The following is a 22,127-nucleotide window of genomic DNA, read 5'->3' on the forward strand; positions in this document are numbered from 1 at the left end:
CTATAAAATGCAGTCCCTTGATAAACGTAGGCGTGTAGCGGATCTTGTTACCTTATACAAAATAGTCAATAGCTCAATAGATTCTCCGGACCTGTTGTATGAGGTAAACCTTAATACACAGCGACGAAATCCAAGACGACCCCTACCGATAACTTTTATACCTCACTTCTCACATAGTAACCTAGGCAGGAATTCTCCAATAAATCGGTTTATTAACGGATACAACAGTCTGACCCGCCATGATATTGATATCTTTCAGGACACCTTGTTTAGTTTTAAAAGGAAATTGACATCATTTCTGTAAATATTATTATTATTGTTATTTTTATTAATTAATTGTATTATTGTTTATTTTTATATATTAATTTATGACTTTAGCTTATGTATTAATTAATGACATCCCTTTCTTAAACTCAATTATTTGATTTTGACATCTTAATTAATATTGTAAACCTTCTTGATTTTGACATTGTAATTAACATTGTAAACCTTCTTGATTTTGACATTTTAATTATTTTTTTTATTTTTTTTATTATTGTAAATTTTTGGTAAATTATTTTAGATTGTAAGTTAATCTTTTACTTTAAGTTTTTAACCGGACTCTGCAGTGTTGTGAATGCCTGTAAAAGATGGCTGCAGTAGTTCAAGAATTTTGTAACTCACTTATATATAATGTTTTCTGCTGTCATTGTTGGCGTTACAAATAAATAAATAAATAAATAAATAAATAAATAAATAAATAAAAAACATTTCTGTATTTACATTATCTGCTGTAATATAATGTGGGTCAGGTCGAGGCGCGGAGAGGCGCGCGGGGGGGGGGGAGCACTCGCATCATATGAGGAGGTATTTTTTATTTTCATTTGCACGTATGAAAGCATCTTTCAGCAATTTAACGGGCAATGTATACGAACGATCAAAGGACGGCGCGAGGGCGGAGTAAAAATAAAATAACCGATTCGCTTTCAATACGCGCGAGCTGTAAAAGTAAATGACTCAACCCCGCATCGAACCCGTATCGCGCGCGAAATCGCCGCTTTATATATTGTGCGAATGGTTTTATTATCGTCTGGTGGGTAAGAGATTACACTTATTGGGGCACCGGTGCGGCCGCCCCTCCACGGCGAGCGAAGCTATACGACTGTCACACTATTGTACAGTTGCGATATTTTATTTCATAACTAGCGGACGCCTGCTTTAACAAATCTAACACAAACAATTTATCTGCATAGCTTAAGCAGACATCTTTAGCACTCTTGCAGACTAATAATATATATTTATTATTAAAGACATATTTGCCACCAGAATATTTTTTAACCGTGCCAAAAAAATCTTCTTTTTCCGCCAAGAAACTGATAACATTTTTTTAGGTAGTACGATCTTTTGCACAACATAAACTTAAACGTGCGAAAATCGAATCCAAGGCTTGCAACGCCCCTTCACCATGAAGCTATCATCATCATCATCATCATCAACCCATATTCAGTTCATTGCTGAGCTCGAGTCTCTTTTCAGAATGAGAGGAGTTAGGCCAATAGTCCACCACGCTGGGCCAATGCGGATTGGCAGACTTCACACACGCAGAGAATTAAAAAAAATCTCTGGTATGGTAGGTTTCCGCACAATGTTTTTCTTCACCGTTTGAAAAACGTGATATTTAATTTCTTAAAATACACATAACTGAAAAGTTCGAGGTGCATACCCCAGATCGGATTCGAACCCACACTCAGAGGCAGAGGTCATATCCAGTGTGATATCATGGTTCTTGGTTGTGTGTATTTTCCTCTAATAAATAAATATTATTATTATTATTATCTACGAGTCCTTCCAACATAATGACGAATAAAAATTTCTCCGACAAAATCAGATTGAGGGTTCAGAATATTAACACAAATTTTTACACAAAAATGTATAAAATGTCACTCGCCATCAATAACTGCAGAGAGAATATGTAATGAACATTAGAATCAAAAGGGTTCAAAAAATACCGAAGTACATTGGTGAGAATTGAGTAGACTTTGCTATTAAAACATCACTTTTGCACCTTACGATATAGAGTTCAATATCGATCGATATGGATCCACTCTGAATGCAAGTATATTAAGACGAGACATTTTCAGCTTTATGTTGTCACGTTTGGGGTTTACTTTAGTTCGAAGCAGGTAGTGCCCAGGATCGAAGATAAGTGAGGTTGCACGACTCCACTGAAATATTAGTGTTGTGAAAGTTTCTTTGGACTGCAGCGAACCTTTTGTCGCGTAGAGATAGCTATGGCGTAGCGCTACAAAGCTACGAGCTACGGCGTAGCTGTTAGCGGAGATTTGATTTTATCACAATAATATTGTGTGTAATATTTTTCAGCAAGAATTTCTCGACGTCAACTTTAATATTTCAAATGTTACTACTTGTCTATATGTCTGTTTGTTTTATCCTAACAGATACGTAATGTTTGGGACCAACGGCTTGACGTGTCTCTGAGGCACTAATGCTTCACATCTGGACTGCTACTGAGAGTGTTCAGTAACTGTTATCGCCGCATTGCAATGACTGGCGGTACGGACGGCTTAAGTGTGATCGTGGCGTTTGAGCCATCCACATCTCTTGTTGTGTAATTCTTTATGAGTTACATGGGATAGGCGGAGAGAGTGACTTGAGTGGAACAGGGGAGTGTTTGTTAACAGTCAAAGGTACCTTTAATCCTACACACAACGATCGCAAGTGCGTGACTTCGCTCAAGGCCATTCTCTGCCATTCAGGGGTCTTATTTTGGTTACAGTTTGATTTGTTAATTAAGTTGTCCTGACAAGTGAAGTGAAACCTTTGTTCGACATTAGTTATTTTTGTAATCACTTCTGAGTCCGCTAAAATAACCGACATGTAATCCGAACCCAGGATTTAATATTATCCGAAGTCTACATTATAAGTTAGCCATTAGAACAACTAGGTCTTTATTTATTTATAATATTATGTTAAGCGGCTTATTTTTATCTAATAATTAATAAATTATTTGCTAGACAGATCTTTCCTATAAAAATATCTTATTTTGCAGCAGTACTTAAATGAATATCGTAAACAAACAGATTACGCGGCCTACCTCCCGTCTCGCCTCGGAACCACTAAGTGGCAAGGGAGGCAAAAGGCGCAGGTATCGAACAAGTGCAGACACTCGTGAGCTCCACTCAAGGGCAAGGACGAGGGCAGTCGTTAGAGTAACAAAACAAACTCTTGCGGAGGAGGAACCTTAATAAGTAAATGGCTTGTTAATACTATATTCAGAAGTAAGAATAAACAATGTATCACATGACAGTATGATACATTGTTTACATACCTTTTTATGATAATCGGCTCGATAAAACCACGGGCATGTCTTTTATTGAGTGCAAGGTTTTTGTCAAATGAAAGCTTTCATTACAATAGGAATACGAAAGAAAAATCTCGTTACAATAGGAATACGAAACCTGCATACCTGCGATTTTTGATTTTGATTTGAAATAACAAATTAAAAATTTATTTATTTCCAGGCTTAGGTTATATTCACTTATAAAACGTCTTGATTATTTATCAACACCAACAGTTCGAAGGACAGGTTCTGCTGAGAAGAATCAGCAATAAACTCAACAGTAGCTTGACTCCACGCATCATTGTCACAATGAGTATGTATGTAACGATTACATTAGCGGTGTATCGTTCTGTGACATTCGGCGTATCATGTACAGGGTCCGTATGATGTCCGACATCGTTTCATTAGCGGGTTCGTTAGAAGGCTGTGCGGCGCGCAAATATTTGTACATTGTTGATGGATTACCGGCGGGGAGCGGGGACGTCGCGCGGGGGGGGGGGGGGGTCAACTTTCATGTTCACGGAATCATGTTATAGTTTAAAATGACTTTCACTTGAATGTGCTACATTCAAGTGAAATATTATTGTGCTATATTATTTTTTATCTAATTTATTTAATATTTTTAAGACTAAATTCAACACTCTTGCTCTCCACTACAATCATGCCTGATAGAAATAAAAACAATAATGAGTCGAAGGGCGCGAGTCAAGCTGTCAACAAAATGGATACCAATGTCCATGGTCTCCCGTTGTTTTTAACTAGAATAGAGATAGAGGAACTAAATTATGAACTGCCGGAGCAGTCTTCAAACTAAATTGTAGTGTATTATCGTATAGTAAAGTATTTGAAGTACGGAACAATATTAATAAGTAGCTACTTTAACCTCGTTCAGCCTGATAACTATTAACCTGGTTAAACTCAATACAAGTTCGATAATGCGGCGAGCAACTGCTCCGAAGTGTATCCAACTTAACTATGCACTAATTCCGCTCAAGCGAGTACGTGCTAAGTTTGCAGCTGTTTCACTTAGCGCGGAGATGTACGGCGGGCGGCGCGTTCTGCAGGGCGGGTGACCGTACCATACAACTGTAATAGTACGACCGGTGCGGCCGGGGGTGGTCAGACTTACAGCTGAAAATTTCTCAGCCCATACTGCTACTATTGATATGTAATGTACATTGAGAAAAAAGTTTTAGACCATCTTGCTTAAAATACTTAATCGTAGTCGTTTTAAACCGCTATGTTTAACACACTTATGTTTGTATGTTTAACACATCGCAGTCGGCACTAATTATAAACAAGCTCCTTATACGAGTATCATATGGTGTTGCTTCTAAGCCTCACATTCAACTGAAAGAAAGAAAGAAAAAACGTTTATTCTAAAATTGTGCCACACACCACAATACCGAAGCACCGATGCAGCGTCCTCAACCACCTGAGCGAGGCAACACCAAAACTCAAGTAATAGAAGCATCAAACATCACACTGTCATGTTTGGCACAACCTTGAAAAAGGTACCAGCTCAGCATTTTGCTGCCTGAACCAAGCAAGTGCTGGAGCATACGGCACTGATTTTCAGCTGATACCCTCATCCAGGTGACACAACGGATATACACAACCACGCAGCGACATAAAACTTTATAAATTTAACTTAAAACAATAAACAAACTAAAATTAATAAATGTTAATAAAAACACAACTAAACTAAAAAATAAAAGTATTTTACCAAGCTGCACCATTACTAAGTATACGGTATATATTTTACGTAAGCTGTATCAGTAGTAAGTAGTTACATGAAATAAACTCATGTCATACACTGAGAATAAAGCTACTTCAATGAGCTACTTATAAAGGGCGTAAGTAGCTCATTGAAGATTCAATAGTGTTTTTCGAGGAAAAGGCGTTAAGTTAACTAACAAAAGAAGTAAATAAAAGAAATGTGAAATTTTAAGGTAGAGTGATGCTGTAACGTACCACCAGAAAAAAAGTGAGAAAGAAAATACAAAACCCCTAAATTGACTCGATCTCGGGATGAGGTCCTACCGCCTGCGCCAGAAAGGTCGAACACTCCGGCCGCCGGACGTTTATGAGGAGCCCAAACTCGGCAGTTCAGAAGTGAGTTAAAGTGAACTAGCCGGCGCTAAGTCTGCTTACACAAACACTTGCGAGCGCTCGCCCCCGCTCCTTCGCAGTAGTTAGCGCCGCCCCGCAGCAGCCTCGCCCGCGCCGGCGCTGCTTTTTACTTTTCCAATAACTTTTCCTTGAACGAAGGTACATGCTTAACTTAATTTGACAAAAGGTGATGTTGCCCGGCGATCCCGTCCATAGCTAGCGGTACTTGTTCGCTAACTTTTTGAGTAGAAGAAGATCACAGAAGAAATATCAAACGTCTATTTATTGAGTAAAAGTGACAGATAGACAATATTTTGTAGAAGTCTATTAATTCAAATGAACTTTATTAACTTTTCAGAGCAAATAACCACTTTGTTGCAAAAGTGAGTTTTTGCTTTGCTCTGTATGGATTTTTTATAATTTTTTTTTTTTTAAATAAATTATATTAAAGTAAAAATATATGTTTAGAATAATTAGGAACACCGTTATTTGGTCATTTGGTGTTTAGACACTAATCCGATACGACTAGCTGAGTGCTAATAGATATTAAACTTACATGCGGTGTTGGACAAGAAATTAGATAACGACGTAACATAATATTTACTACGGGATTGGTGTCGAGTCTGTTTGGAACAGTTGATTACACATAGTTATATAATGATAATAATAATTAATGAACGCAATGATAGTAATTAATGCATCGCTCCTTCGTTAAATTTTAATTATTTTGCTTGCCCCTTTACTCTTTTATCTACAACTTACAAGAACGAACGAACACAAACAACCATTGATGTTATTAAACTCTTGTGCCTACAATATTATTAATATTAAATTTTAAATTAACTGAAATATCAAATCATTTAAAGTTCATTGCACAATGTGTTTTCCTAATATTCTATTTACTCCTAACAACCCTTATTCGTATAAAGACTAAACGATCACGAATAGGAATTATTCATATCCGAAAGCACACGGATAACGCTCTGTTTTGAATATAAACCGCTAGGAATTAAACGTGAATATCTTTATTGCGAACACATGCGATAAATAAATAATCAACATTACACAGCAAATAAAGCAGATCGCATTTTTGTGTGAAACAATAACGCGTCCAAAACAATAAAACATGGCGTAGTCTGTTCCCGCGCTCCTAATGTGTGCCGCGCTGAGGGCAGATCATTTTGAAGCCTTTATTGGGTGCTCGCTTGTATAGATTTTATATTTACGGCGGGAGTTATTTGCGCTGTCATAATTAAATGATTAATTGAACAATTAATCAATTTATTGCCTGTTATTGTTGCGTTCGGTTTTACTCAATGACAAGTTAGCCCTTCACAGCGTTCTCATTTGATGTAGGATGGTAAGCAGGCTAACTTGGAAGAGGCACAAGTTTGTTATACACATAATATCTCTGATCACTTAATGGCTCGTCTTTACCAACTAACTACGTTGGTTGGTAACTAGCTACGCCTGAACCTACCATCAGCAGTACGCTGCGTCAGGCTCTCCTACTTATGTTACCGATTCATACAGCCTTACTTCAGGCATATTAAGCGACTTGCGGGAAAAGATCGAGGGGCCGTTGACGGACATGATGGGCCGAACACCGACTGAGAATAGGAAGACTCCTTTCTACACGCTAGCGACGATGAGCACCGATAGAAGTCGGCGGAAAACATGAAACATTTTATTTATTCATACCAGGACCAGTTTCAGTAAACCAGACGGGGGATTCAAATCCGAGAGGTGCGAATTTCACTGTCAAACCATCGCTCAGTTTTAAAACTTTCAGTAAAAGTTTCAGTTTCAGTGCTCAGTACAGTGAATTCTTGAGACCCTAAGAATGAGTTATTGAGCATTATTGTTACGTTTTCCGTTGCCGCGAGGCAGTGACTGCCGACTGTGGACACGATTTCTCATAATTTGCGGGAAAATGTTAAAAAATACGCTTTATTCGTGGACGGTTGAGGGTCTGGACCCTTAAAACCTTATCTTCCAAAGCCGCCACAGCCCAAACTTAATAATTTGGCGCAAAGGCGGACAAACTTTTAGTCTTCCTACAATGAGATATGCATTATATCTGGCTGGTTATTGTAATTAACTAATATTGCCTATAAAGCGATTTTATTGCCCGAGTAAGACTAAAAAACTCATAAACCATCTTATTTAGTAATTTTTGAATAGTATGTTGAGTCAAATGACTAAACTATCTTTTGGTTTAAGAGAAAGTTGTGCGTCCGGCGGATAATGTTGTTGCCAAACTATCGTGCTACGAGTTTAGTTCGCTGGCAAGTCTGCGGTCAGTATAATGAGCTACACGAGCGGGCGCGTGTCTACGACAATGCAGAGAGTTTTTCTATAAACTAGATATAAAGGAAACAGTGTTGAAGTGCCCGCAGCTCAGTACTAGCACTTCACTCACACATTAGTAGATTGACTCTGACGCTGCTCTAACTAGATCGTATTAAAACTATTGAAAGCAGTTTTTTATCTTTGTTCTTTATAAAACTTCCTTTAGTCTTCTGCAGCATGAACTAATAGCGAAGAAATAAATTTTGTTGGTTTTTTTCTAACTAGCAAACTCTTGTTTTGTCGCTGGCCGGAGACTACACAGACGGAACTGGACTCACTGTACCCGGAATACCCACTAAAACCCAGCGGAGCCATTTGCGTCCTATTTGGGATGTAAAAGGATCGCGAGTGTATACACACTTTCACATCCCGACGTGCTCGTCGTGGGAGGAGGTGCGCACAACGTTGCCTACTACCATCCTTTCTTCTTCTTATTCGGAGAGGGTCAGCCTTAGACGTCCGGTCGTTCTGCTGCTCCGATGCCGCCGATAACGGTTTCACAAAACGAAGCAACGTGAGACCATACTCGTACCTACCTAATAGTTGTATAGAGGAGGATACAACTAGCGGCCGGTTCTGGCGACTGTCGCGTGCAGCTCGCGACCAGCGCGCGGACGGCGCGCGACCGCAGCAATTCGCCAACTGAATATAAAGTTACGTAAGCGCGCCGCGAGCGGGAATTATATGTGAATATAAGAAAAAAGCGCTTTGAACTCGTCCCGTTTGATGTTCGAGTGTGTCGGGATGCGAATAAAACTCCTCCGCTACCTTCTCAAAGCCAAATTTACATAAGCGTTCGATTCGAGTTATAAATTAGAGATCGGGCGCGCCTTGCACGCGGCTCGTTAGGACGGGGAACTGCCGCCGCTGACTGATATCTGCGAGTTGAGACTCGAGGGTGATCGTCGAAGCTCAGTGACAGGGAAAGGTTTCTGATGTGATTTTTTTGTGAGCCGAATCGCAGGGGGTGTGGAGGGGTGGGGTTGCCCGGGTCCAGGCGTGCGCAGCCAGCAGTACAGCGCCGGCCGCCGCGGGTGCAGGCTGTGTGTCGCGTGAGTCCCGCGTCGGGCGCCATCCGCGACGTGTCGAAGTGCCGACGAGCCGCGAGCGGAATATCGGTGTGCTTTGTGAAACGGTTCAGTGACGTGCTGTTGATTACACACTAAAACAATTTAAAGAATACAAACAAATAACCAAAACACAAATAAAACGAAGTAAATAAACTTGGTGAGTTCGGTGCGAGTTGTCCGATCACGAGTGGAGTGCACGTGGAGTGCCGGAGGAACTTTGGCCGAGAGCTGCGAGTGCGGGAGTTTGACACACTTCATTACGACCACTGTGAGTACTCGGTCTTAAGCACTATGGAGATAATCGTTAGGCAATTAATTATATTTCATTAATGAAGCTGTGTAACTATAACAATATTATGAAGTTATCTACCTAATTTAGCGCAACGGAGCCTCAATAGCTCAACGGCAAGAGCGGTTGGACTCATCACCGAGGGGTTGTGGTTCGATCCCCGCCCCGTCGGTCTATTGTCGTACCCACTCCTAGCACAGTCTTTCCCGACTAGTTGGAGGGGGATGGGAATATTAGTTATGTTTAATACATATGGCAAATATTCTTTAAAACAAAATTAAAAACATAAATCAATTGAAATAAAATTGTATGTGATATAACATTAAATAATACTGCCTTAAAGTACATTTAAAGTTACTTATAGAAAATTTTGTTAAGCGGTGAAAAGTTAGAAAGGAAGTCGTGAAAAAGTTTTTCTTAAATCGTTTTTTTAATGATTTACAGGTAATTTGACCTCTTATCTATTCCAAAGCAACCATGATCTTACCATATTCACCTACCGTACGTTCCCACGGTAAAAGTACGGACTGGAGCTTAAAGTTACTACAAATTCTTAGACTATAATATTATGTATCTATCTATCTATTGATAGAATAACATTTTGTAATGTTCTCTACATAGCTAATCTACATAAAATCTAAAAGTGAAAAAGCTTGAAAGGTGAGTTTTGACGGCCTCCGTGGCGCAGTGGTATTCGCGGTGGATTTACAAGACGGAGGTCCTGGGTTCGATCCCCGGCTGGGTCGATTGAGGTTTTCTTAATTGGTCCAGGTCTGGCGGGTGGGAGGCTTCGGCCGGGGCTAGTTACCACCCTACCGACAAAGGCGCACCGCCAAGCGATTTTGCGTTCCGGTACGATGTCGTGTAGAAACCGATAAGGGTGTGGATTTTTATCCTCCTCCTAACAAGTTAGCCCGCTTCCATCTTAGATTGCATCATCACTTACCATCAGGTGAGATCGTAATCAAGGGCTAACTTGTAAAGAATAAAAAAAAAAGTACGTATCATCAATTCCTCATCAATTGATTGCAGTAAACCGATAAATGCGCGTCGACTGCTGCGTTACATTACTCAACCGGCATAATAATGAATGGATTTTAAAACGAATCATTACCTGTGATGAGAAGTGGACCCTGTAGGATAATCGGAATCGCTCATCGCAATGGCTGCATCCTGGCGAACCAGCCGAATTCTGCTCCAAGCGAAAATTGACTCAAAAAATTACTTGTGAGCGTTTAATGGACTGTGGCAGTGGAGCGCCGGCCGGTGTCGTTCACTAAAGCTTTCTTAAACCTGGCCTGACGATTACGGCGGCTGTCTTTTGTCAGCAACTGCGACCATGAGGAAAAGTTAGCTGCTGAACAACCAAGACTGGTCCATCGCTCTAGGCCACTGCTGCTTTAGGACAACGCTAGACCACACACAGCACAACAGTCGGCTACCTAATTAGAGGAAGCTCCTCTCAATTGGAATGTTTGAGACATCCACCCTACTCCCCGGACCTTGCTCCAACAATTAACATTAGTTTCGAAATTTGGTGAAAGTGAAAGTGTGAGTGTGAGTGTGTGTGTGAGTGTGAGTGAAGAAAGAAAGAAAAAACAAGTGAAAAATTCAACTCCGAACTCCGACAGGCAGTCCTACGCGCCTTCAAAAATTTTATTGATTCCCGTCTTAATAGTTTTTTTGTAAAAGGATCAATGAACTACCTATAAGATTAGATAATAATTTATTTATTTTCTGTCATCCGTTGTAGAGTCAACATCTTCTGAGGATGCTAAAGTTTCGGGGTGAAATGTACGTAAAGAGTATTTTATCGGACCTGGGTGACATTATCGCATGGGTTCGTCGGCTTTTCGCGGAGGATAGCAAAAAAGATAAATTATTATCTATTCATGATGAACTTCCGCAAAGTGACGCCTGCTTCTATCCAATTCCTATAAGATGGCAAAACCTACATACCTGCTTTGATTAAATAAATATAGTATATTAAACCGTGATAGCCCAGTGGATTTGACCTCCGCCTTCGTAGGTTTGAATCTGGTCCGGCGCATGCACCTCCAACCTTTCAATTATGTCAATTTCAAAATATTAAATATCACGTATCTCAAACGGTGAAGGAAAAACATTGTGAGAAAACCTGCAAACCTGAGAATTTTCCTAATTCTCTGCGTATGTGAAGTCTGTCAAACCGCATTGGGCCAGTGGTGGACTATTTGGCCTTACCCCTCTCATTCTGGGAGGGGACTCGTGGTCAAAGTTAGCTGAAAATGGGTTGCTAATAGCGATGATGAAACAATAATAATCAACCTTATGTTCCTCCCTTACAAAACGCCGATTTCTTAAGTAAAGGACTAATATTTTTGAATAAATTTTAAACTAAACTTTGTGCGAATCACAATACTATTACTTTAAGTAGGTATACGTTAAATTTAAAATGAAAGTGATAATACTTTTTGAAATTAAAATTTTGTGATAATCCCTTGTAGCAATTTGTGTCCATACTTCTATCCTCACGACATCGTAAATGATATCTTACGTCGTTGTTACAAATTCCACAATCGCTTGATCGCAAGACCTTTTTAATCCCCAAAAATTGGGTCCCGACGTCAAGAGGCGTATTGAGTCGAACGGTCTGCGCCAAAGTTATGTGAATTGAGAAAAATGAGGAATAAATGAGGAGCAGTTAAGTACTAACGTCAGCTTCGTTCGGGTCCAACTTGCGGGAACAATCGACCGAGAGGTTTGTTCCTCGGCGGACCTACCTCTGTTTGTATACGGAACCTGATACAATCCTGATATTGGACATGAATATGTCATGTGTATTTCTGAGGTGTATTTAAACCTTTTGTGCAAGCTTTTACTAAAACTTTTTAAACAAAACTCACAAACGTAATATTATATATTGCATGAGACTACTACATTTCTACTGCAGACATTTTAGTAGGTATAAGCTGTGAGGAAAAAGGAATACCCGGCCCGACACTCAGTCATGAAGCACCTCAGTGTATTTGTGTTACAGTTCTCAGTTGTGGATGGGGCGCGGGTACAGTTCAGCATCGACAAAGGCAAACTCAAAATATCCTTCCTCGAACGCTCGACCGTTTTCATCTTAAGCAGTAATAAATTTGTATGGAGCTGAGGACATTTGATATATTGTTTCTTTTATCCAACATGTTTCCGCGGGAAATTCGACAAAAGGGGCGCTTAATGCCATTCTTTCATCCCGCCAGTTGACGACTGATAAAATGTATTGGAAGAAAATGGAATGAAAGCCTTTCCCTGCTCGGGGGTGTGTCTACTCGAGTTCCCAATAAAAATCAGGAAGAGAAAAATCATTCATGTAACTCGTAACAAATAGGTGTTGTTATGAAACTTGCCAAAATGCATATTGATTTGGTAAAATGATACAAAATTAATTTGCTTACAATCGCAAACAAACACACAAACGTTTTTAGGGCGCGTGCCACTTTATTGTATCGTATATCAAAGAAAACGGAAAAATGGTCACAAAATCATGCAATTAAACATATAATACATATTGCGCGAAACAAGTGAATATCTCCCATAAGGTCTTAAGTCTCGAGCCCGCATCATCTGACCTTAACATTGTACAGTACACTGGAATTATAATTTGTGTGCATCTACGAGTCGAGTATGTATAACTGAGTGGTTTATTGCCATATCGCAACTTGACTGTATCTCAAAAGGCTTGATTTATACAAATGTAGATTTTGTTATCTATAATATAATTATAAAGTTTAAGAGTTTGTTTGTATGCGTGAACGCGCTTATGTCAGAAACTACCGGTCTGATTTGAAAAAATCTTTCAATGTTAGATAGCCTATTTATCGAGGAAGGCTATATATTATCCCTTTCTTACGGAAATCATGTGCGTGGAACCGCGTGACGTCAGCTAGTGTTATATTTTTTTCTGTTTTTTATTTTTTTTTAAAAACAACAAAACTTTGCAGTTTAGCAGTAAGCGAGTACTTAATGTTGAAAAAACATTTAGAATTTCTTTCCATAACTAAAACATCTGCACTGTAGTCGCTTCATGTATTTTAATGTTGTAAAGTTTTGAAGTCAACGTTTAGTAACTCATTCAGTGTAAAATTCGCAGTAGAGAGTTTGTAATAAAAAGGTGTGGTAAAAAAGAGTTAAATTGTCTTTTAATATGAAACTGAGCAGGTTAGTGTTATGAGTGCGGCGCTTGGCGGCCGCCCAATTAGATTATAATCACGGTTTATTACAAAGCCGTACATCCTCGCTGAGCTTATTTCCCTAATAAAGGGAGTTTCCAAAAAACAAAACTCGTTTTAACGTTCTACTCGTACTAATGTCTCGTCCTAATTTTACCCGAGTTGTAAGTGAGGTACTATAGAATATACCTAACAGAGTTGATTCTGTTTCGATAGAGTACGACCACAAGACCGTGACACGAGATATTTGTATTATATTCGATCTCGTGGCAGGATAAGGCGGTGTTCAGTATAATAGAGTTGAACAGCTTTAACCGACTGATTGTTCAGGAAGTTGAAGAGTGAGCTTTTACTGTATATAATTATATATGTACTAGCTGACGCCGCGCGGTTTCACCCGCGTGGTTCTGGTTCCCGTAGGATTATGGGAATAATATATAGCCTATAGCCTTCCTCAATAAATAGGCTATCTAACACTGAAAGAATTTTGCAAACAGTTCCTGAGATTAGCGCGTTCAATCAAACAAACAAATAAACTTTTCAGCTTTATAATATTAGTATAGATATGGCTTGGCATCTTCGTTGTAACACTACCGATTATGCGCGCGGGCCGGGGGGTGTGCAGCGATGAATGAAAATCCCACGACTGATGCACGTCACTTTCCCGCACGCAAGATTTCACACCTACGCAGTCTTTCCCCCTGTCGCCCGCATATCATGGGAGTGTTATGAACGAACTTGCCAGACTATAGTTCGCGTTACAATCAAATTATAGGAGCTCGGTGTTTGGCTAGCGATGGGGTAAGATTGGCACTAAATAAATCACTTTCATACCTTTGCCTTCAACTAGCCGATCACGGCAATCCACGAGGCGGGTTTTGCTTCATACTACATATATTTGTGTGTGTAGCCATACAGGCGTAAAAATCAACGAAGATCATTCCGTAGAGTTTTTAAATAATTTAGTCGGTTTTTAATTTCCAAAGTGTCGTTCGCAAAGTTCGTGGAATTTTCAAAACACATAAAAATTGCAAAACCGTTGGGATTAGAACCCGCACCACCGACTAGAGTGCTTTGTTAGTTATTCTCCGTCCTTTTCCCGTTAAGGCCAACATGTTTATATTTAGTAGATAGGTACCAGGGGCGATTTATACATTCATATTAATGTATTTTATACGCTCGAAATAGGTATATAGTATTACAACAAGCATTTCTACAATCTGTACAACAAACAAACTGTGCAACTAAAAAGCAGTACATATTAATGATATCTATAAGAACTTTACGTACGTATATGAAATTCGCTTCGTCATTCAAATAAAAAACACATGAACGAGTTACCTACTAGAAAATTTCAGCCTTCGCTACTAATAGGTACTAGTGTTTGTGTTGAATACGAATTACACCTACTATTTTTCCTGTTAGATAGACTAATTAATTATAATACAATGCTATCTTATACCAAATGTTAAAAAAGATTCGTTTCGAAGTCTGGGGCAGTCTGAAAATAAAATATAAGGCTTTACTTTGCGGAAGTTTGTTATGAATAGTGAAGAATAATAAATTCACTTTACTATTCACCGTGAAAACCCGACATTGCTCAGGTTTCGCACTGAATGTAGTAGGAGGCATCAGGCGGCGTCCCCTGAGGATACTTCAATTCTTGAGTGACATCATCAGTTTCAACCCATATCCGGCTCACTTCTGAGCTCGAGTCTCCTCTCAGAATAAGAGGGATTAGGCCAATGGTATATAACGCTGGTCCAATGCGAATTGGCAGACTTCACATACACAGAGAATTAAGAAAATTCTCTGGTATGCAGAGATCACCGTTTGAGACATGTGATATTTAATTTTTTAAAATGCACACTACTGAAAAGTTGGCGGTTCATGCCCCGGACCGGATTTGAACCCACACCCTCCGGAATCGGAAGCAGAGGTCATATCCACTGGGCTATCACGGCTCATTGAGTGACATACGATCATCCAGTTCTAAGTGTAACACACGTAGAGGATATTCTCTCGTATCTGGGTGAAGTTGTTGCTGAGATTCGTCTATGAAAAAGAAATTTAATTATTTTTGAAACACTAATGAAACACCTTCAGTACCTACTACTTATTTCAAATAGTAAAATAATTCCTTTTTTTCTTCAGGTCATGAAAAAAAATGTGTGCGTCTCGAGACACTCGGCAAAAGCGACAACTTATACTTATTGCTTTATTTAATTGAATCTAATTAATTACTGAATTTAACTACGAATTTTCTATTGACGAAGAGGTGTGAAGAACATTTTGACAACATCAACATAGAAACTATTAAAATAGTCTGTGGTTATTAAACCACTCCGAAGTTTGTTCTGTCAAGTGCAATTGTCAAACGTGTGAACGTCAGCTGCAACGTGTTGCGTTACCAAGCGGACTACCCTCCCTTATGAAGTTACAACTTCAAAAACAGATAAAGCATTGCCTGTGGAAATATAATCAAAACACACTTTATAGTTACAATTTAGTCAAAACAACATGTTTACTAGATTTGGTCCAATCAAATAGTAAATTTACAGTTTTCACCAATAAAGTGACCATGAAACCCACCAAACTTCTTACGGCGTAGACCTACCACGCTATTCCTATTGACGTTAGCTGGCTTATTTATCTCCTCTATTGCGTTTGTCGTAACATCCTGATTCATTGCTAGAGATCTACAAAGTGAGACATGTGCCGCCGCCTGCTGCCTGTGTGGTGGAGTCTCTGTCGAGCTGCGAGCACAGGCGCTGGTGTGGCGGAGTGTAGCGCCGAGCTGCGAACGGCGCGCTCGTTGCGTGGAATTCATTTTTTACTTCAGCCGACAACTAACAGATATTTACGGGCGTTAATCCTATTATGTAGGAGAAGCGCGGCGATATGTGAAATTTTAGCTGCAGCGATGAAACCTGGATATCTATGCATATTGCGAGGGATTTGGGAAACAGGTCACGCGTCGGATTTTGTAAGATTACTGTTTATTTGTTTTAAGCATTCGACTGTGAGTCACAATGCGCTCTACATTATGGATTTTATGGTGTTTTGTTTTACTGAAACGTACTGTAGTTTTGCTTTTCAGTTGAGCTTTTTGCGACAAAGCTCACACGTCCGGGGAAGAACTACCGCTACTTTGATTTTTGCTGCCATGCATCATTGCTGTGTTCCGCTCTGAAGGGAATGGTTGCCGGGTATTTGATGGAGACAGAGTAGCACATGTTAGTTATATCTCAAGAGCTTGCCTTGCGTATATTGCTTTGTTTATAAGCTAAGGTTTTCTCCTTCGAATGGGCCCTCTGCTTGCACAGCTGCATCGCTGTCGTGAGTCAAAAATGCGTGGCCACCGATACGAATAAAGATAATAGCGCTCGGCGTTTTTCCTCATGTTTCATAATTTCAGAGTATTTGGTCACGCCGTTGCGTTGGCTCGCATCATTAGCAATCATCGGCGAATGAGCGCTATGAAGCCATCCGAGGCGTATAATTGGCAGTGTGACGTCACGGCTCACGGCTCTTCGCCGAAGCGTGTTGCCTTTGTCGGTTCATTGAACCCGATTACGCACATTAGTTGCGAATAATGAACACAAAGTCGTCGCCCGTCCACGTCGCTCGTCCGCGCCACTCGTCCGCTCGTCGTTGGTCCGCTCATCGCTCGTCCGCTCATCGCTCGTCCGCTCTTCGCTCGTCCGCTCATCGCTTGTCCGCTCATCGAGTCGTCCGCCACTCCGTCTGCGCCTCAGCTACGAAAAGAAAAAAAAACATTGACGAATCAATCTAATCACTGTTTTACAAATACGTATGATGATAGTGATTTCCCGCAAAAGCTTTATCAAAAAAATGTTTACAAAAACCCTGCTCATTGGTACTCTCTGTGGAAAATAGCAAATTCAATAATTACACAAGTAAACACGATTTTTGAGTCTGAGTTCTGTGGTGCTGATTTAGATTAATAATGTCTAACTTAACAATAAAAAAATACTTTTATTTGATAAAGTTTGCTTTTGTAGCAACCAGAACGCAATTTCTAATTTTAAGAAAATCTTATTTTTTTAATTCAGTAGAATACAAAGGCAAGAAAAAGAACTTTAATTTATATGTTAATCACCTTTATTTACAAAGAACAATAAAGATAAATCTCCAAATACATAAAAAGAATCAGTAAGAAACTTTAGAAATGAATATTTTTTGTTTTTCTTCTGTGTGAGTAGGAACCTTCTCGTATTAGACTCCAAATGTAGTCACCCATCATATTCTCATTATATTGTCCTTGATAACGTTGTTCAAAGTTTATCATATCTTGGTGAAAGCGTTCTCCTTGCTCTTCTGAGTATGCCCCTAAGTTATCTTTAAACTGGTCTAAGTGAGCATGTAGCATATGTACTTTAAGGGACATTCTGCATCCCATGAGTTTGAAATTCTCAAGCATATTAGAAATGAGCTCTTTATAATTTGCAGCTTTTTTATTGCCAAGAAAGCCATGGATCACTGCTTTAAGGCTGAGCCACGCTTGTTTTTCGTGAGCGTTCAGTAGCTCTGGGAATTTTTCACTGGCCATTATTTTCTTAATTTGTGGACCGACGAAAATACCAGCTTTAACTTTAGCCTCTGAAAGTTTAGGGAAAAAACTCTTTAAGTATTCAAAAGCTGGAGAATCTTGACGAAGAGCCTTCACAAATTGCTTCATGAGGCCTAATTTAATATGCAATGGAGGCATCAAAATATGATCGGCCTTCACAATCGGTTCATTCTTGACATTATGTTTTCCTATCTGGAACTCGATCCGTTCTGGCCATAACTGCTGCTTGTAGTGAAGTGTGTCAGCTCTACTGTCCCATAAGCAAAGATAGCATGGATATTTAGTGTATCCGCCTTGCATACCCACCAGAAAACCTACCATCTTGAAATCCCCTATAACTGGCCAAGCATACTCTTCATACTTTAAAGTTTGAAGCACCATTTTAACGCTTTCGTAATTTTCTTTGAGCATTGCAGAATGAGCCAAAGGTAGTGATGGAAATTTATTTCCATTGTGAAGGAGGACTGCTTTTAAACTTTTTGTAGAGCTGTCGATGAAAAGACGCCACTCAGAAGAAACACAAGGGATTCCGATCGCATCAAATAAACCTTTCACGTCATTGCAATAACACAGTCCGTCTTTCTTTGTAAAAAATCCAGAAAATATTTCATGACGCTTTCTTTGATCACTTATATTAACATCCTGCTTGAGCAAATTCCACTGTTTTAGCCGTGAAGCTAATATTTCTGCTTTAATTTTAGGTAGGTTTAAGTCTCTTACTAAATCATTAAACTCTTCTGAATTAATAAGATGTGGTTCAACAGACACTGATTTGATTAAGAATTCGCTGCCTTCGCTACTACTACAATCTTGTGATAGCGGGAGCTCTTCCTTCAAATTGGAACGAGAAGGCACAGGAAAATGTTCACTGTGGGGTACCGGAGCGGTTGTTGATGGCAATTCTGGGTACTGAATCTTTTTGGCATTTTTGCCAGCCCGACGCTTACGTGGATTGACAAGACAAAAGTAGCAATCACTGATGTGATTAGTGGGCTCCCTCCATATTCTTGGTACTGCAAACTTCATACTTTTTTTTTCTCCTCGATACCAAGCTGAAAAAAAATAACATACATATAAACGTATATACATATACACACAGGTTATAACATATCGTACTTTTCTTGCGATTAGTATCCTTGAAAGTTATGATGTACTCTCTTACCTTCTAATGTGTTTTTGCAGTAACTACATGAGAATTTAGGTGCCCATATTTTATCTTGACTTCGAATGGGAAGATTAAAATAAGCTTCATAAGCTTCACAGAGTTTTACATTTGACGACAAACTGAATTTCATAGCTCTTACTTTAATGAATTCGCCGCAAATATAACAAAAAGAGTTAACGTCATTTTTACACTTTTTGGAAGCCATTTTAGATTTCGCGCCACACAAATAACGTCGTTTCTTGGTAATGCTCACGCGCATACTACCGAGACTACCTGCCGGTCCCCGCTTCACACCTGTAACCCCCCACCAACTCCGTCTCTAGCGTGTTAAAACCCTTGCACCTCAAACTGTCTGCCAAAATATTAAAATATTTATTTTTCATCGTAAATTGTACAAAAGCAAACTTTATTTGCAATGAACGAAGTTTCTGGTTACTTTTAGTTGTAAAAAATCAGAAAATATTAATTTAATAACAAACCCAAAAAAATTTTTTTTTTTTGTTGACTTGTGTTATTTTACTCATTAGCATACTTTGTACGATTATTCTATAGTATCTACATACATACAGAACCTCCTCCTTTAAGAAAATAAATTTAAAATATGTATTTTTCATTTGCAAATAAATGATGTTAGAAATCTAAAGAAAATATTTTTAGGCTAATAATACCTAAATAAAATGTATTTTCTCTTCATTTTATTAAAGTCAAAATCATGTTTACTTTATTACTTTAAGAGTTATTATATGGAACTAGCTTTGAAGTCGGGAGGTATTTACTCAAAGTGGGTATATTTGTGAAGCGAAGATGTTAACATTTGGGCGATGTCGTCTCAAGGGTAACGGGTCACTGAATATATTCAATTTACGTAAAATTCTGGCAAAATTAGTTACGTTTAGAGCTGAGGGTACGCAGAATTTTTAGTACTTAGGTACGTATGTTTTTTTATTCAACGACAAGTCAGCCCTTGACTGCGATTTCACCTGATGTTAAGTGGCGATGCAGTCTAAGATGAACGCTTACTAGGAAGAGTTATTAGGTATTGTACCTAACTCTGACTATTTCTATGCGGCATCGTATCGAAACGCTAAATCGCCTGGCTGTCTGTGTCTTTGCCAGTAGGGTGGTAACTAGCCAGACCAGAATTGAAGTATTTTTGCAAATATTAAATCCTAGACTGACTCGTGATGGGAATCGAAGCCAGGACTTTTCTGTTGAGGAGCACAGCACACCGACTGCGCCAAAGAGGTCGTCGAACGCTGTGTCCATCATCTTAAGGCGCAGGTGTACAGCCTCAACCATGCTCTTCAGATCAGCACACAGCAATGCTGCTTGACAGCGGTAGTGTTTCTCTCACGAGCTGCGTCACAACAAACTTTACTACTACTAGGTAATTATGAAAACAAGATAACTTTGAAGTATACAAATCACTTTGGAGAGGAGTATGTTATAATAGGTATTGGATTTGTGCAAGATTTTATAATTCATAGTACTCACTTATTCCATCATTATTATCAATCAGTTAAATTCATTAACAACAATTATCAGATGTCAATGATATTAACAGAGAGGACGGCTTAACGTACTCTCCGAGGCACGGGGATATAATGCCACCAATTCCGGGCTGAGAATTTTAACTGACAACTTCTAAGAAAGTAAACTGTAGACCATCGCCCCCAAGATTCGAAGTTTCACAAGAAGTAGAGTGTATGAAAGCCCGCATTCGGCAGTGGATTATGAAATAGCCCTAATGTGAGCCCCGATTGGCCGCAACAGTACGCAGGCCGCCGCGTGAAATATGGCGCGAGCGATGATTTATACCGGCCCGGTGAAAAATGGCGACATAAATGCAGCCGGGACTGCACGGATCTAGATTTTTGATTGCATCGTGAGATTAGGAATTTTGACAAATATGCTCACTCTAGTGCTTTCAAAATAGAAGCTAATTTCAGGACATGGTATCAATTGTAGAAATGTGACAGTGACGCCACACACGAGCCTCTGCCGAGGATGGTGTGTGGCGGCGTGCTCTTGGAAAGGCCAGACTGCGTCCAGCGGTGGACAAACACAGGTTGTTGATGATCCACCACGCTATAAAGTGGTTAGGTGGGCATAAAATGACAATATTTTTGCTCAGTCAGATGGTACAGATAATGACCGGAATCGACAACTTGAAGTACTCCGAACCTCATTAATTTCTCAACTCCGAGCTGAAAAGCTCAATGAGAACTAGCGGACGCCCGCAACTCCAACCACGTGAAACTCTACTACTACCCTACCCTACCCTACCCTACCCCTATCATACCCCTACCCTACTACTACCCTACCACGCGATGGAAGCTTAAAAAATGGAGTAACTTCTCCCGTTTTTCCAACATTTCCCTTCACTGCTCTGCTCCCATATTTGTTTCTATAACGAACATACAGACAGACATTTTAGTAGTAGCAGGATACGACGCAATGTAAATAATATGTCGAATGTTTATTTAACGACCCTATGGCTTTGAATAGTCCTTAACCGCAGAGTTGGTAGGTCATGGTCCCGTTTGCTTCTGTGTCATCATCATATAAAAACCAAGCCATTAAACATGATCTGATGGTGATGATGTGTACACAGCCCACGTGTCCCGCTGTCCCCGAGTCCCGCTGTCCCGCCGTCACGTCCCGCGCCTATATCCCGTCGAAGTGGGCTGCAGTTATTTATGCGCGCGGAGCCTTTATGAATTATGTGCGGGGCGAGCGCCGCCCATGTATACAAAGTAACATTTTTGGACGCCCACGTGAGCGGAATCGCAATTTAATAGATCGTATCAATTCTATAACCTTTTTTGGTACATAAAATGTCATACGTATCGGATTTTACTGAAATAGGGTATGAAATGGGTTTCAAATCGATTTCACTGGTTAACCAACTAATAGCCGATATCTGTAGTCGATTATAGGACACAGAATTAGCCAAAAACGTCCCTTGCCCATTGCTTATGCATGCATTTTGGGTGAACCCTAATA

General features: G+C 39.6%; 1 protein-coding gene across 2 annotated transcripts in view; it reads left to right on the plus strand.

Annotated features, from left to right (window-relative positions):
- The first annotated feature begins 8,829 nt into the window (after positions 1 to 8,829).
- Positions 8,830 to 22,127, plus strand: part of LOC112049712 (zwei Ig domain protein zig-8-like) — a 259,870-nt gene continuing 246,572 nt past the window's right edge. For both annotated transcript variants that reach the window (XM_024087720.2, XM_052886372.1), the window contains exon 1: positions 8,830 to 9,142. The gene's annotated coding sequence lies outside the window, so the exon portion shown is untranslated. The remainder of the gene's footprint in view (positions 9,143 to 22,127) is intronic.

Source organism: Bicyclus anynana, chromosome 17 (assembly GCF_947172395.1).
Source record: "Bicyclus anynana chromosome 17, ilBicAnyn1.1, whole genome shotgun sequence".
In the NCBI taxonomy this organism is placed as follows: domain Eukaryota; kingdom Metazoa; phylum Arthropoda; class Insecta; order Lepidoptera; family Nymphalidae; genus Bicyclus; species Bicyclus anynana.